We start from the raw sequence: 16,541 nt of genomic DNA on the forward strand, positions 1-16,541 counted from the left end.
GTGAAAAATATTGGACGGTCTTACACCATACAATGATCCAAACCGTCCATTTGATGGGCCGTGCCCCAAAAGTCATTTGCAAAGGATGATCCAAACCCTCCTATCTATAGATGGGACGGTTTGTATCATCTTCAGAAAACGGCTTCTGGGCAAACCTCTTTACGTTGTGGCCCATGAAATGGACGGTTTGGATCATCTGTAGGCTGCACGGCTTACACCGTATAAAAGCTCGTGTAAGAGAGAGAGAGAGAGAGAGACAGAGAGAGATGCGAGTTTTGGAAACAAATATTTAGGGCTTCAGTTTTTGAGAAGAAATATTTAGGGTTTCTAGTTGCCACTTTGGTATACGAACGGGAAGAAGAGAGACTTTAGGATCGCTCCACTCTGGTACTCATCTCTCACTCTGTTTGCTCTATTTAGGGTTTTTTTTTTTTTTTTTTGCTTCATAGTTAGACTGCTAATCTCTTTAAGATAAAAATTAGAGAAAGATGAGTAGTGGTTTGAGTGATGATTTGATTATGTCCGTACTTTCTCGGCTACCTGCAAAGAATATGGTGAGATGCAAGTCTCTCTCCAAATCATTTCACACCTTGATATCAGATTACATCTCTAAAAAAAAACCAACCCTAACCATGTCCATCATCCTCTGTGACGCCATAGATTTCATGATGTATGCTGGTTCTGCATCATCACCAGGGACAAAAGAAGAAGAAAAAGAGAAAGAACGTGTTGTTAGTAACTTTAATAATGTTCTGTTGCATTCGCCTCCCTATGGGTTTCGAGATTACCAAAATGGTTTGTTTCTTTACATCCAATTAACAACCTATTATGTATGTAACCCCTTTACCAATAAATGGTTCGCTTTGCCCCCTTTCCCACCCATCAAACCTAAATTTAAACTTCAACCTGAATGTCATCCTTATTCCGTGTTAGCTTTTGATCCTCACATCTCCCCTCACTATAAAGTCATTTGTTTCTTGCGAAGGAAAACCTCAATAACTTGTCACTCTCTATTTGGTTTCGTGATTTTCTCTTCGGAAACAGGCAATTGGCTTCAGCCTAAGCTGTTCGAACAACCATGTGCTTCTTATGACCCCACCTACTTTTTTAGAATCGTTTTTCTGCATGGAGTTGTGCATTTACTATCATCAAATCATATAGTTGGATTTGATGTAGAGGAAGAGAGCTTTTCGGAGATACAGTTGCCAGAGGGTGCAGACAAATCCTTCCGACGATATCTAGGTTTGTCGGGAGGATTTCTCCATTTTTGCACACAATCCGACAGCCAGTTGAGAATTTGGGTATTGAAGAACTATCATAATTCTGCTAGAGAATGGATCCTAAAGCAGAGTATTAGTGTAGAAAGCTTAACAACAGGAAGGGACGATCCTTATTACAATTATAGTGACCTCCGACTAGTGGCTTTTCATCCGGATTCCGACATTGTTTTCCTTGAGATATTCTCTAAATTTTATTCCTATGATCTCAACAGCATGTCTTTAGAGGATCTTTTCATTTATAATTGGATAATGGCTGCTCGAAGTTATTGTCTCAGGTTCTTCCCTTTCTCTCCTTGTTTATACGATGACTTGCCTTCCGAGCTGCCATTGACAATAGGTAAACTGTAAATTTTGGATATGAATAGCCTAACTGCCTCTTCGTGCAATTTAGTCCTTTTGTTTACAGTGTGGATGCAAGAGAGAAACAACTTATATTTTCTTATGACTTTCCCATTTATTTATTCTGCCTTGGAGCATTTTTTGTTCCTATTTTTATGTCACTCTCTATCAGCAGTTGTTTGTCCTTGTTAACTTTCTCTTTTTTGTTGACATTTTTTGTTCCCATTGATATGCTGCTTAGTTGATATATATCATTATGCTAAAATGTTTCTCCTATGCGGTCTTATGGTGAACTCTTCAGAAGGAACCCTTGAATGTTTTGTTCTGAAGAATTTTTATCAATTTGGTATTATCTATTGATCACATTGTATTGTCTAGTTTTTTTTTTTTTTTTTTTTACATGTTAGAGTAGGAGAAAAATATATTGGTAAGATGTTGATAAAAATATCTGTGAATTCTTTCGACAAGAATTCAGGAGAACTATGAGGAGAATATTTCTTTTCTTGATATGAAAGAGTTAACATACTGTGACATAGCTATGGGCATAACTCTCTGGGAAACAAATAGTATTGTGATGGGTGATGTTGGATTGTGCCTATCCTGCCAATAACCAAAATGAAATCTTGAAATACACGTGTGCAAGCCTGCACATGGACACTCACTTTCATTTTTTCTTTCGTTTTTTAATGGCCCCATCACAAGCACATTGGAAAAAAGCTTACAATATGCTGTCTACCTACCCAATAGTAAGTTTTTTTTATTAATACCTACCTAATGCTAAGTTACAAGAGGAAAACTAAAATAATTGCAATTATGTTATGCATGCAAGACAAATGACAAATTTTTCCCTACTTCTCCATTGAAAGTTTTTAACCCTTATTCTCCAAGTAAGATCATAAATGGAACTCCAGAAAGAGATGAGACTTGGAGCCCCATCAACAAACAAAAACTAATTAGAAGACTACGATAGGTGGCCTTGTTATACTCGATATGCTAGTGGTGAGCTTAACACCATGATCAACCTCCATTGAAGCATTATTGCAAGTAAGAGCAAATTCATTTGCTGAAAATGCTCATTTGAAGCAATGTTTTAAATTTCGGTTTCGGTTTCGGTCGGCACTAAAACGTAAACATTGCGGTTTCAATGGAAATTTCGGTGGAAATCTTGTAAAATCACGGAAACGTATAAAAACTTATGCAAATGATGAAATTATATGAAACTTTGGGAAATGCTAGAATAAGCACAAATGCATACTTAGAAACCATCGCAGAAGCAACTAAGCCATCTATCCCTATTGGCTTAATCACATCGAACACCTAGTGACATTCGTTGTCGCACATGTTTGGAATAATAAAGTCAATAAAGAAGTACACTGTAATGAAGTATAAGAAAGTACAATGACCAATCTTCCATCCAAGGACCCCAATTCTATGTCAATACGGTGTAAATACCTTTATAAAATGAAAATCATAACACCTTTCCCCCTTTTTTTTGTCATTTAAACTATTTCGGTCGTATTTCGGTCAGAAATAATGATGTGGAAGGAATTCATTGAGATTTCGTTCCGGTGGTGATGGAAACCGACACATTTTGGTCGTTTCGGGGAGATTTAAAACCTTGATTTGAAGAAGTGAAGATGAATACAATCTACGCACTTGACAACTTAGGTGAACTCTATTTTGATTTACATTTTTTTTATTGATAACCGATTTTAGGCTTAATAATTTTTCCGATTAGTTTCATCTATTGAAAAATAGCTCAAATGAATTTGTGCTCTTTGGAAGAAGCTGCCATACTAGGTTTTAAAAAAGAAGAAGCTGTCATACGTGGGATTCAATGTACATAAAAGCTCTCAACTGGCAACCACCAGGAAAACATTTCCAAAATGGATTCAATAGGAAAACATTTCCAAAACATGAATCCGTTCTGAAAATAGAGACGAAAGTGGAGTTTTCTATTTATTTTTATTGACAAAATAATATAAGGGCTCTCCAATATACTATTAAAATATGGGTACAATCCAGGTAAGTTTTGGATCTGATTTGCGCCAACCAGGAGGCGGGCGTAAATTTGCTTAATTTATTGTGCATTTTCCTCTATCTTTGTTATTTTATAATTTGGATGTAAGATAGAAATACAGAGGTTCCTTCATGATGCAGTATAAACTCCCGGAAGCACCTTGTATGTTTTAGGCATATTGTTTTGATAAAATTGACTCTGGATTGAAGCTCAACAGTAATTACATATGACATACTGATCTCATGTAAAATAATAGGATAGGTCATCAACTATCGCAGGAGTCCACTTTCGTAGTCAAACGTGTTTGATAGACCTCATGTCAGTAGGCTTAGAGTTGTCCCGAACTTTAGTTACTTGTATTTGAAGTATTACAGACCTGTTGGTCTTAGGACAATTAGGAAGACATTGGGGGTGGGTCATATCTCTATCTTAGAACCTTAGCAAAGAGGGAAAAAATTCATTTAAAATCTCTGTATTAGATAAAAAAATGAACATGAGTGTAGAAATATGATCCAGGAAACTAGTGATCATTAACATAATCTAGACCCATAAGAGGCAGTCTCAATTCCATATTAGCTCTTCTTTCCAATTTCACCTAATAGAATGCGTGTTTCTACTAATGCATCAAACAGAGTTCATGTACCAGACCAGCGATTACATTTCAGCACAATTAGGGAAGATTAGGTGCTGGATCTAGGAAACTTCGAGTAGATCCAATGAAATTCTTCTCAGGATTTTGAGGTTTTGTCTAGGAGCTTGTCTTAAGGAGGATAAGCTTCGAGATCCAGTTGAAATTCGATAAAAATGAGCAAATCCAACCTATATGATCTATACGTTTTGATTTCACCACAGTTGTAAGAAACTGGCATGAGGTTGTGGTTGGCATTTACTTCATTCAAATCCACTGTTGTATAGAGTGAATTCGTGTAGATCCTGATCAGTCTTGCATGAGGAATATCTCAGAAACATAGAGGGGTTAGATCCAATGAGAATCAAACCGGAATCTTGCAACAAACTAGTTAGTTTACTCTTTTATGGCAACATAGTTCAAAATTGAGTGAACTATGTTTTCAAATGGCTTGATATCTTGCAGTTTTATCTCATTCTTAGGTAGTGGTTCAGAAAATTCGAATTGATATTGAAGAGTATAATAGGAACTTAAAAACTGAAGAAATCCTGTGCAAAACACACTATAATACCATGCTCATCAGCATGGTTTTAAATTTCGGCTGAAATACCGAAATTTTAGTTTCTGGCTGGTACCGAAACTGAAAGTTATACCGAAATTTTAAGATTTACTCAGAAATTACCGAAATTTCCACCAAAATTTCGGTTTCAGCTGAGGCCAAAACCGAAACCGAAATTTCAGACCTTGCTCATCAGTAGCTTGAAGCCATAGTATGTTTAGGGACATATTTGATTCTCCTTATTTGTTGTTGCATTTCTTCCTCAAAGATAACTTCGATCTAGTGAGGAGATTCCCGGATCTTCAAGAACTGAGGTAGATACTTGTTCACAAGTTGTAGGGCTGGAATTGAAGAAAAGCCGGGAAATTCCAACTCATAGACCTCCAATCTCCATGATGATAGCAGGAGACGACTCCTTGCTATCGAAGGGAAATTCCCTCCAAAAAACTCTCTAGATCTTGATCCGAATTCAATTTCAAATCAAATTTTAGCAAGAAGTTACAAAAAAGGAGGGAAATTCCCTGGCTCAAATTGACGAAGTCTAATCCTGACACTAGTTGGGTTCGTCTTCATTGTTCATTTTCTTCCATACACTCCTATCCAAAGTCATGTTCTTTGTTATGTTCCTAGCCATCATGTCTTTCCTCCCTGTTTCTACCCAAAGTGTTTTCAGTCTGCTCTGACCTCTTTTTACTCCATCAACTTGGTACGAGTCACTTCTTCTCATTGGAGCATCCAAAGGCCTACGTTGGATATGTCCAAATCATCTTAAGCGGTGCTCTCTCATCTTCTCCTCAATTGGTGCAAGCCCCACCTTTTTTACGGATGTCTTCATTGTTAATTCTATCTAACCTTGTGTGGCCGCACATCCATCTAAGCATTCGCATATCCGCTACACTCATCTTATGTACATGCTGCTTCTTGGTGGCCCAACATTCTGAGAGCCGTACATCATGGTTGGGCTCACAGCCGTCTTATAAAACTTATCCTTCAACTTGGTAGGTATTTTACGGTCGCACAGAACTCCTGAAGCATGCTTCCACTTCAACCTTACATCTCTTCAATCTCACCGCAGGATTGAAAAGAATCCTATAGAAAATAGAAAAGTAATACTAATAAGAAAAAAACCTATCGAGGAGAAAATGGTACCCCTCGATTTCCACACCTAGTGACATGGTTTTAAATTTCAGTTTCCGTATCTGTTTCGGACCCCACCGAAATCGAAATTTTGAAATTTTGGTCCAAATCCTGCTAAACCACAATAACACTATTTTATTTGTTACCGAATTTCTGTAAAATATTAAATTAGTTAAAAAAAAAACAGGTTTTTGGGTGAAATTTCGGAAAAAACGAATCTGAAATTTGAGATTTCGATCGAAATTTAAAACCATCCATGTGTGGGCCAATGTCTTTCCTAGAGGTGCTCTGTATCACTTCATTAAAAATGTTTGTTATATAACAAATGGTAAAATAATATTTGATGCATTACACAGAAGGTGATTATTACCTTCTGTCAAAACCACAGGCAGAAGTAATAATATCTGCTGGTAACGATTATATTGGTGAATTTCCAACTGTCATAAATCTATTACTAATTGTGGCATCGGTAAAGCATATACCTGCGGATAAAATGTCTCACGACAGAGGTTGTCTTTCACCAGTGGTAAAACACACCTATCAAAAGACTGATAGAAAACTCAACCTATGGATAATCTATAAAAATGGAACCTTTAGCAGTTAATGACACTGTTCTTCCATTAAAACCAGAAGTAACTACATACCACAAACCACCCGCTGTGGTAATAAAGTACAGAGTAACAACCATGGTTTTAAATTTCGGTTCGGTACCTGTTTCGGACCCCACCGAAATCAAAATTTCGTCCGAAATTTTGGTAAAATATTAAATTAATTAAAAGAAACAGGGATTTGGGTGAAATGTTGGAAAAAAAAGAAATTTCGAAATTTTGGCCAAAATAAAATACTATTTCAGGTTTCAATGATTTCGGTGTCGGTCTCCACCGAAATCTGAAATTTCTGATTTCGGTTGGAATTTAAAACCATGGTAACAACACCAATAATAAACTACTCTTTAGTCAATCTCATGTTGGTGATTATTTATATGTTTTTTAAATTTTTTGGAACTTAACTGTCACATACGAACTTAAGTGGTAGCCTTCACTTTTTTTTTTAAGAAGAAACATTTGAGATGGACAGGCAAAAAGATAAGGCATTTTAAAAAAAAGGTGAGTTTCGAAAACTCTCCTTGAATCATAAATTAATACCGTTCACATGTTTTTGCACTTCTCTAGAACTGTTTAACGTTTTAGCATGCTGCCTTTCATAAACAAATAAAGAAAGAAACCTAATAACTTCAAGGGATTTGCACGGATGGGCTGTTGCATGTGAGCGCAGGCATACAGGCTCACTTTTCAGCAGATTTTGTCTTCATTACAAATGAAACAAGACTCCTAAAAATAAACTCCAGAGACATGTCAGCACTCCTTTTCTTTCCTCCTGTCCACCCCCCCCCCCCCCCCCCCCCCTCTCAACTTCCTAATTAAGGCATTCTAAACTAACCCACATTCTAAAAACCGAATTAGAAACTAATTATTTTGATATTTTCCAAAAATAAAAACAATTTAGAAATTAATTAAAATAAGACTCCTAAAAATAATTAGAAACTTCCAAATCAAGGTCGTCCTAGTTTAAACTAAGAAAGATTTGTGTGTGGGGGCCCGCGTCAGCCCGCATCCGCCCACGCACCATGAGACCGCGTCGGCCCGGCCCGGCCCCTCGATACCGTGTAGAGTCCGCGATGACTGTCAACAGAGAGGACATTGCAAAAGGCCACTTTCATGAATCATTATCAATGGTAAAAGGCAATTTTTTAGTCATGTAAAATGAGCGTTGATCTGGTAGAACATTAAGACCCATCCACATCAAACATTCGGACTACAAAAATGAATTGTTTAGGTCATGTTCGTTTTGAATATTGAGAATGGATTGAGTCCATAACTGATTATTGGATTCAAAATTAAACAATATTTTGAGTTCAATAATCAATTTTGGAATCAAATCGATTTTAAAAATCCAAAACGAACAATCCCCTAGCTTTTCTTGGCAGAACCCCAAAACTAGGCTTGATGGAGGCTAGATCATCCAATTAAGTTGTTCGCAATGGCACCTGACTGCCCTATTGATTTCCCTTTGGATCAACAGATATGATCGCATAGACAAGCCAGAAGTAGGGCCCACTATGTGTTGATCGGATGGGGGAAGATCTTGATGGGATAATCTCGACCCTTGATTCATCAAGCCTCATTTATGGCTTTGTCAAGAAAATATAAGCCATTGATTTGGTAGTCCGGACAAACACCATGTGTCATCTAATGCTGTCATACATATCTGATCCACGCTATGTGTGTCATCTAATGCTGTCATACATATCTAATCCAGGCTATGTGTGTCATCTAATGCTGTCATCCAAATCTATCTTGGCAGCTGCATGAACTCTATCCTTTCTTATCTTAATCTCCTTCCATATTTGTCTCATTATTAAGTGCCCTATAGATCTTACGAAATCCATATAAGATCAGTGGATTCTCTTTATTTTACACCTTTAAAAGGATCATATTCGGTCTATATAAATTGGAAGAGCAGAGACTTGAGGATCACTTTCACTCTATTCGCACTCTTATACAGCTTTGTGGTGTTGTTTTTTGCTCTCTAATTGAACTGAATATCTCTGTAGGACAAAGAATTAGAAACAGAGAGAGAGAGAGTGAGAGATGGGTGGTGATTTGTGTAATGATTTGGTGATGGCCATCCTTTCCCGATTACCTGCAAAACATCTGGTCAGATGCAAGTCTCTCTCTAAATCATTCCATTACTTGATTTCAGATTTCATCTCTAGAAGAAAACCAATCCTAAATTTAAATCTTTGCTATGGCTCAACATCAAAGGGGATGTAAGAGCTATCAGATGGAAATGTTGCACTGAGAGCACCGAACCCTTTCTGGGACAGTCTTTGTGTTCCAGAACCGTCAATGGGAAGAGTAAAAAGGTAAAAGGGGCGCAACTCTTTCTCCTCAGCAGCATCTCGTTCCCCGAGGTCTCGCCGGAGGTGGCCTCAACAGATCTCCGGCTGCCGGAGATTCCGGCCTTCTACATCTCCCTCTCAGCCTAGGCAGCGCAGATTCTTCCGACGTTGAACCTCCGTTCAGATCTCCCACTACTGGGGGAGAAGGTTCTGTTCAAGGTCTGTACAACGGATTCACACTCAGGCAGGCCGGAGAAGCAAGACGGAGAGAAAGAGGGGTATTTAGCTGGCGGCGGAGGAAGAGGAGGTTTGGGTAGATGATGGTGCGGTGGAAGTAGTGGAGGAGGAAGAAGGAGATTAGGGTTAGGGCAAAAGGGTGGGAATGGTTTTTGCCAAAGGGGAAGAGGAGGAGGGTTAGAAAGAGGGTTGGAAAGAGTAAAGGAGGGTCTTGCCCGGTCAAACGTGGTAAGATAACTACTAGTAGGCTAGGAGGTGGAGTAGATCCCGCCGGAGAAGGAGGACGGCCTGAGAAGGAGGAGGATATCCCGCCTGACGGCCTGAGAAGGAGGAGGAGGAGGAGATCCCGCCTCTGCTGTCTATTAGGGAAATCAACAGTTGTGATTGTAGCAGACTCGGCATTGAGGGGAGAGATCTTCGCTCCAAGATCTGTAGATCTGTGACCCACTGGAAGAAAACCCACTGGAAGAGCGCTCAGATCTGTGACCAGCGGCGGAGCTGCCTTTCCAGCGGCGGTCTGGAGAAATCTTACCGGAGAAGGCATGTGAGAGAGGGAGAGGGAGCGGGAGAAGGGTTTGGTGGGTTTGGAGGTTTCATCTTTGCCTTCTTGAATCCAAGCCATTTCCCGACCGGAATCTGGTGAGTCTCAGGATCTTGATCTCATCGGGTGGAGGGTGACCGTCCATTTTGGAGTGTGAGAGAGATCTGCGCCTCTGTTTTTCTTAAGGTCAAATGGAGGGCCTTGACTCTTCTCATGATGGCTCTGATGAGGAAATTCCTCCCCATTCTTTTGGGTGTCTTAACTTCTGGTCTCCTGGCATCAATGCTATCAAAAATTCTGCTGCAAGCGATTCCGAGATCGATCCTCTTTCTTTCTCTGATCTGGTCAAGCACAAGATCGACCTGATTCCTAATCCGAATAAGACTTTGCTGGACCTCCGCGCTCTCCGTGATGATGAAGGCTTTAATAGCATTCGGCTATTAGTTCCAGAGAAGATGCGATATCTCAAGCTTATAGAAAAGGAGCTCAGCTCTCCTACTTCGAAAGCTTCTTCATCGTCCAAAAAGAGAAAGAATGGGAGAAGAAAATCAAAGGCCCAACCTCAAATCCATATTGAGGGTGAAGAAGATTTATACTCCCTTCTCAGCTCAAAATTGCAATCTCAGAAGGAAGCATTACTCTTATCTGAATCGGATCCGTCCTTCTCTTCGGAAGTCCAACCTTGTGAAGCTGAGTCCCCTCTTGGCAACCCCTGCTCTCTGAGTGAAACTGCTGGACATGAAAACCTTTCTAGTCCTCTTCTTGAGAAAAAAGCTTCTCCCCCTGATCTCATGTGTAGTGACTGCTGGCCTCTCCTAGCTGGTCCTACCCCTTGTACCTTTCGTCTCCCATCCCCCTCTATCAATCAAATTGCTAGTCCAATTGGCTCCTGTCAGATGCTGGCCAACTGTCCTCCCAGCAGCTCCCATAATCCTGCTAATGGATCCATGGAGTCTGCTCCCTGTTTCATTTCTTCCAGACCAGCCCCTTCCATCTCCTCAATCCCCCCTCCTGTTAGCTTATTTTCAGAGGGCAAATGGAATGAAGTGTTTGGAAAAAGTCGAACCAAAGCAGTTGATACTTCTGTCCCTTTTTTCAACCCGGTAACTACTGAAGATGGTATAATAAAGGCAGCTTTCAAGGAGGGTGATTTTAGTGAAGCAAAGTCTAAATGGGAAAACTGTCTTCTGGGTTATTTTCTTGGTCGGAGGCCCTACTTCACTGCTCTTAAAAATCACTTATTGAGAATCTGGCAGCTGAAAGGGGACTTTGATCTAATTGCTCTCCCTAATAGCTTTTTCTTGTTCAAGTTCAACCTGGAAGAGGATTGCATTAAAGTCATGGAATACCCCACCACCTTTGGGGGTCGTGCTCTCATCCTGCAGAAATGGTTTCCGGGCTGTTCTTTGGAGAAGCTGAAACTTTCAACTATCCCAATTTGGATTAAATTCCCTGCTTTGCACCTGAAATTCTGGACTCCTACAGGTATTGGAAAGCTATCTAGCATCATTAGCAAACCTTTATACATGGATTCTCACACTGCTGAGGCCTCAAGATTACAATTTGCTAGAGTTTGTGTCGAAATAACTGCCGAAAGCCCCCTTCCTGATGTTGTCCACATCCAAACCCCTACTGGAGATGAAACTCAGGTTGTAGAATATGAATGGAAGCCCAAACCTTGCAAAACCTGTCTTGACTTTAGTCATTCTTCTGAAGGATGCCCTAAGAACCAAATGCCTCATCCTCTTCTCTCTCAGCCCATCTCGTTTCCTGTTCAATCCAGAAAGGAATGGAGGCCAATCACTAAGGATAGTGATAAAGCTGTTCAGTTAAGTTCTGATTCTCCAATTGCTCATAATAGGATCAGCTTGGATCATCCTGAAACCCCTTCTACCTATAGTGCCTTATCTAGAAATAAATTCTCAGTCATTGGCTCTGATATCCCCGAGACATCTACAAAGCAGACCAAGCCTCCGGACCTTTCTCTCTCTTTATCGTCCCCATCGTCTGAAGGTCCTTGGAATTTAGTTCAGAACAAGAAGAATAAAAAAGGAAAGTCAGATGCTTCCCTCCTTAAGCCTCCTTCTTCCTGTGTGCTGCCATCCATCTCCCTGATCCCCACTACTGGAATAAGGTCCCCATTTCGTGGGCTCATTCCGGGAGGCTGATCATGATTTGGGGTCTGCTCTTGGTGCTGGTGTTTTTGGGTCTGCTGTTAGCTCTGGTGCTGTTTGTTTTTGTGGTAGCTGTTCGAATTTTGGCAGTGTTGTGGCTGTTGTTTTCATTTTGCTGAAGCGGTTAGGTTGTTCTCCTTTGTTTGTCTTTGCCGTTTTGTTGGATGGCCTTTGGCTCCCTTTTGATAGTTTGTTTGCCCTTCTTCTGATGTGCGAGGGGCTTGCTTTTCTGTTTTCTTGTAGTATCTTTATTGATCTTTCTTAATATATCTGGTCGGGGTCTGCCTAACCCCAGCTTACCTATTTCAAAAAAAAGAAAACCAATCCTAACCATGTCCATTGTCCTCTGTCACATCTTAGGTTTCATGGGATATGCTTGTCCCATGGGATATGCTCGTCCTGCATCATCACCAGAAAAAGAAGGCGAAGTAGAAGAAAGTGTTGTTAGTAACATTAATAATGGAATGGAGCATTTGCCTATTGGTTTAGTACAAGATTACCTAAATGGGTTGTTTCTTTACGTCCAAAAAACTACAAAAATCTACTATGTTTGCAATCCCCTTACCAATAAATGGTTCGCTTTGCCTCCTTCCCCACCCTTCAAACAACATAGATTTCATCCTTATTCATTGCTAGCTTTCTCCGTGTTAGCTTTCGATCCTCACATCTCCCCTCACTACAAAGTTATTTGTTTCTTGATATCGAAAACCTCTGACCCTGTATTTGGGTTCCAGATTATCGCGTTCCAGATTTTCTCTTCAAAAACAGGCAATTGGCTTCAGCCTAAGTTGTTCGAACAACCATGTGCTTCTAACTTCCCTAGCTACTTATGTAGAACTGTTTTTCTGAATGGTGTTGTGCATTTGCTATCATTTAATCATGTCATTGGATTCAATGTAGAGGAAGAGAGCTTTCGGGAGATCGTATTGCCTGAGGCCGCCAACACATCATTCAAAAGATGTCTAGGTGTGTCGGGAAGATTTCTCCATTATTGTACACAATCTAACAACCAGTTGAGAATCTGGGTCTTCAAGAATTGCCACAATTGTACTGGAGAATGGTTCCTAAAGCAGAGTATCAGTGTAGAAAGCTTAATAGGAAGGGATGACAATCACATAGAACTCCGACCAGTGGCATTTCATCCGGATATGGACATTATTTTCCTTGAGATATTTGCTAAGGTCTATTCCTATGATCTCAACAGCATGAGATTAGAGGATCTTTACACTTATAATTGTGGAATGGCTTAGACCATTTTCTCGTCATGAGTTATACCCTTTCTGTCCTTGTTTATATGACGCCTTGCCGTCCAATCTACCAATCGGATGGAACCAACCATAGGAATAAATTTTGGATTTTATTAGCCTCAATTGGGGAGATTCATAGGAATAGTTCATTACCTCATTGTGCAATTTCCTCTTACTTTATTTATAATTTGGATATAAGACAGAAACAATTTATATTTTCTTATGAGTTCTCCAGTTTTTTATAACAAAGAGCACAATTAGATTCTTATTTTAATATTTTCTATCTTCAAGATTTGAAGTGTTTCTTCTTATTGGTTCAACATACCTATATGTTCAATCAAGACCGTTGAAATTGTAGAGCTTCAAGGGGCGACCAAAGTGGTCTTCATCCCCTATGGCTCTATTTCTTTCGACGTAAAATGGGCGTAAAGCAAATTTTACACTCATTTTTAAGTGAAAAAATGGGGTAAAATTTGTTTTAAACCCATTTTACTTCTGTAAATAAACAATTTAGTTACTGTTTACAAAATACCAAGCGTCCATTTTGATGTCCATAATAATGAAATATGGATTTCCATTTCTCTCCTTTCCCTTTTCTCTTTATTTGAGAGGGAAGTCAGAGTGCAAAACGACATGTATTTGGAAAATTTACCACCATTAGACTTCATCAAAATGCTAAATGGCAACAAAATAATGTGGGGAAATGGAAAATGTGTAGTTTTAGGACATGTTTGGCAACCATAATTTTTTTTCGTGGAATATGAGGGTGGGACAGTGACTTGAGGGCGGAAAACGGAAGCTTAGATATAAGCAAAGGTTTAAGGTAAAACAAAAAGGGAAGGAAAAGGGTATGAAAATAATAATAAAAATTCCAATTGAAGGTATGTAGTTATTTAGGGAATCCTGAGAGAAGAAAATTAACCACTGGGTATTCAGGTTTGGATAGTTAAAGTTTGTGGCCTGTTGTTGATTAAGGATTCTTAGATGGGTTTAAAGGTTGCAAAAAAAAAAAAGGCATATTCGATTAATCAAGATGGGTTCTTGGGAAGTACAAGGGCATAAGAAGGTCATTAGGGCTTTCTAACAGTTTCTAGGTTTGTTGCCTCTTTCAAGGTTAAAATGACTTTTACTTGAAATGACTTTTACTGATTTTAAGATTGATTTTCACATTAAATCTTTAAACATGTTATGATGATTTGATGTAATTTGATTTTCTGGTTTTTTTTTTAGATTTTTGATATTTTCCCTGTTTTTTATTAATTATTAATGGTTTCCATGTAATTAAGTTAATTAGATAGTTTAAAAACTAACTTAATCATAGAAATTGGTCCAAAATATTTTTAGTGTCAGTGAATATGTCATTAATATCATGAAACGCTAAAGAAATAAATTTTGTGAATTATCTCACCAAATTACTATTTTTTATGAATTACTAAAGAAAACATAATTTCTAAACATAAATTGCTAAAAATAAACATTTAATCCTAAATACTCGTAAAAATTATACCAAGCATCTATTTATTCAGATGAATCATATTTCAGAGACCAAATTTTAAAAAAGCATCTTTTGTCACAGAAAATATCCAAATTAATGATTTTCCTATTTATTGGAAAACTAGGTTAAAAATTGATCTTAAATACTAAACTTTTGAAATAAAATATCAGAAATTAGACTTACCTGATATAATATAGATTTCCAATAATAAATAATTTTTTACCAATCCAATATAATCAAGGAAAATATCAGCTTCATGATTTTTCATCAAAAGGGTTAAAAAATTCACCAAAATAGATAGTAATTCTAAAAAACAAATTAGAAAATTATAGAAATTCATTATATTCTACTAATATATGAAAAGTGGTGAATTTTACAGTGAATTTGTCTCTCGATTATCATTTTGTACAATTTTTAAATACCAAGAAATCCATTTTTTCCTTTTATGTAAGAAATTGAAAAAATATCAAATGCTAATGAAAATTCACCAAACTTAAACTAAGTCATTTGAAAAATATTTTGAATCAACGTCCATAATATTTTCTGACTTTCAATGCATTTTTTTATATTTTTCTCTATTTTATTATTCAAAAATTAGTTTCCTTGATTTCTGAATAACAACACTGAAATTATTTTAAGAATGGAAATTCAATTGTTCCTTAACAAATCTACTTTAAATAATCCAATTTGTTGATTTGATTAATAAAAATTTATTGTTTCTGATTCTTACCATTTTTATTGATTTTACTGAAAAACTCGTCTTTTTAGAAGAAAATTAAAATTTTCTTTTAAAAAAACACTTTTATTGGGTTGTAATATTATTCAGAGATTTACCAAATATAGAATTTCATGATTTTTGACATAGTTTACTATTATGCCAAATTTTCTCTTTCAAAAAGGGTTTCTTGAAAGCTTTTACAAATTTTAAATGGTCTTTTTATGAAAATTCTGAATTCCAAAGAAAATTCTTAATAAATATTCATCATGAAAATGTCATAGAAAATGTAAAACCCTTGAAATATAATATGTAGTTCCTTTTCTAATTTCATTATTTAAGTGAGATTTACATTATTTAGCCCAAATTTTTTTAAAACTCTTATTTCCATACATCAGAAACCTAAACCTATACTATATTCCTATTATGCATGCTAAATCAGGTCTTAGGTTAAATTTTTAGGATCAACCCTCTAAGCAAAATCCATAAAGACAAAAATCTAAGCCTTGGCATACAATTTCTAGTTTTCTCATAAAAACAAACTAAAATAGTATTAACCTTTATTGCTGATCTAAATAGTGATTGTAAATCTCAAAGAAATCCCTCCAAGATGATTGTTGATGAAGATCCTCAAGGAATTTGCTCCAATTTGATGTAGAAATCCAAGATATGGTGAAAAATATAGCGCAAAGTGTGCAAGTACCCACTATATGGGTGTTTTACCAAGAAAGGAAGGGAAATAAAATGTGGGTGTGTTTTTTAGAGAGAGAGAGGAGAACTAAAATTCTAGTAAGAGAGGGGTGGTGTAATGGTATTGCTATTATAGAGAAAGGCTAGGGTAGTCCACTCAAAGAACCTAGACAAAATCTAGTCCCGATCTGAAGAACATGGGTTTTAATGAATCTGCTTGGGATGATTAAGACAATTATGTATTCTCTTCTGCTGGGGATTTGGATGAACATTTCCTGATAATCATCAAAAGTGAACTTTGGTGAGATCTAGTAGACATGGAGATGAATAAATGAGAAGAGGTTCTTCCATTGCCTTAAGGTGTCGTTCAACTGTTTTGCCTTCCGAAGATGGAAACTAAATTACGAACAATTCATACCCAAAGGAGAGAATTTTTCTGAGACAACGACTAACTGAGAAGACTCGAACAAATTTTTCAAGGATGAATGTGAATGTAAGGACGCAAGAATAACGGTAGTGGTGCTTCTGATCATGATTTATTTGTATGTTTTTATTGGTAGGACTAACCACTTTAGAG

At 37.6% G+C, this 16,541-nt stretch overlaps 1 long non-coding RNA gene across 1 annotated transcript; it reads left to right on the forward strand.

Moving 5' to 3' along the window:
- Window positions 1-96: 96 nt before the first annotated feature.
- On the forward strand, window positions 97-13,338 carry LOC143880312 (uncharacterized). Its single transcript, XR_013251627.1, has 2 exons — window positions 97-387; window positions 12,718-13,338. It is a non-coding gene; the product is annotated as an uncharacterized LOC143880312 (long non-coding RNA).
- Window positions 13,339-16,541: the final 3,203 nt, after the last annotated feature.

The sequence above is a fragment of the Tasmannia lanceolata genome, unplaced genomic scaffold (assembly GCF_043159265.1).
Source record: "Tasmannia lanceolata isolate RefF3 unplaced genomic scaffold, GAP_Taslan_0.1 ptg000006l, whole genome shotgun sequence".
NCBI lineage: Eukaryota > Viridiplantae > Streptophyta > Magnoliopsida > Canellales > Winteraceae > Tasmannia > Tasmannia lanceolata.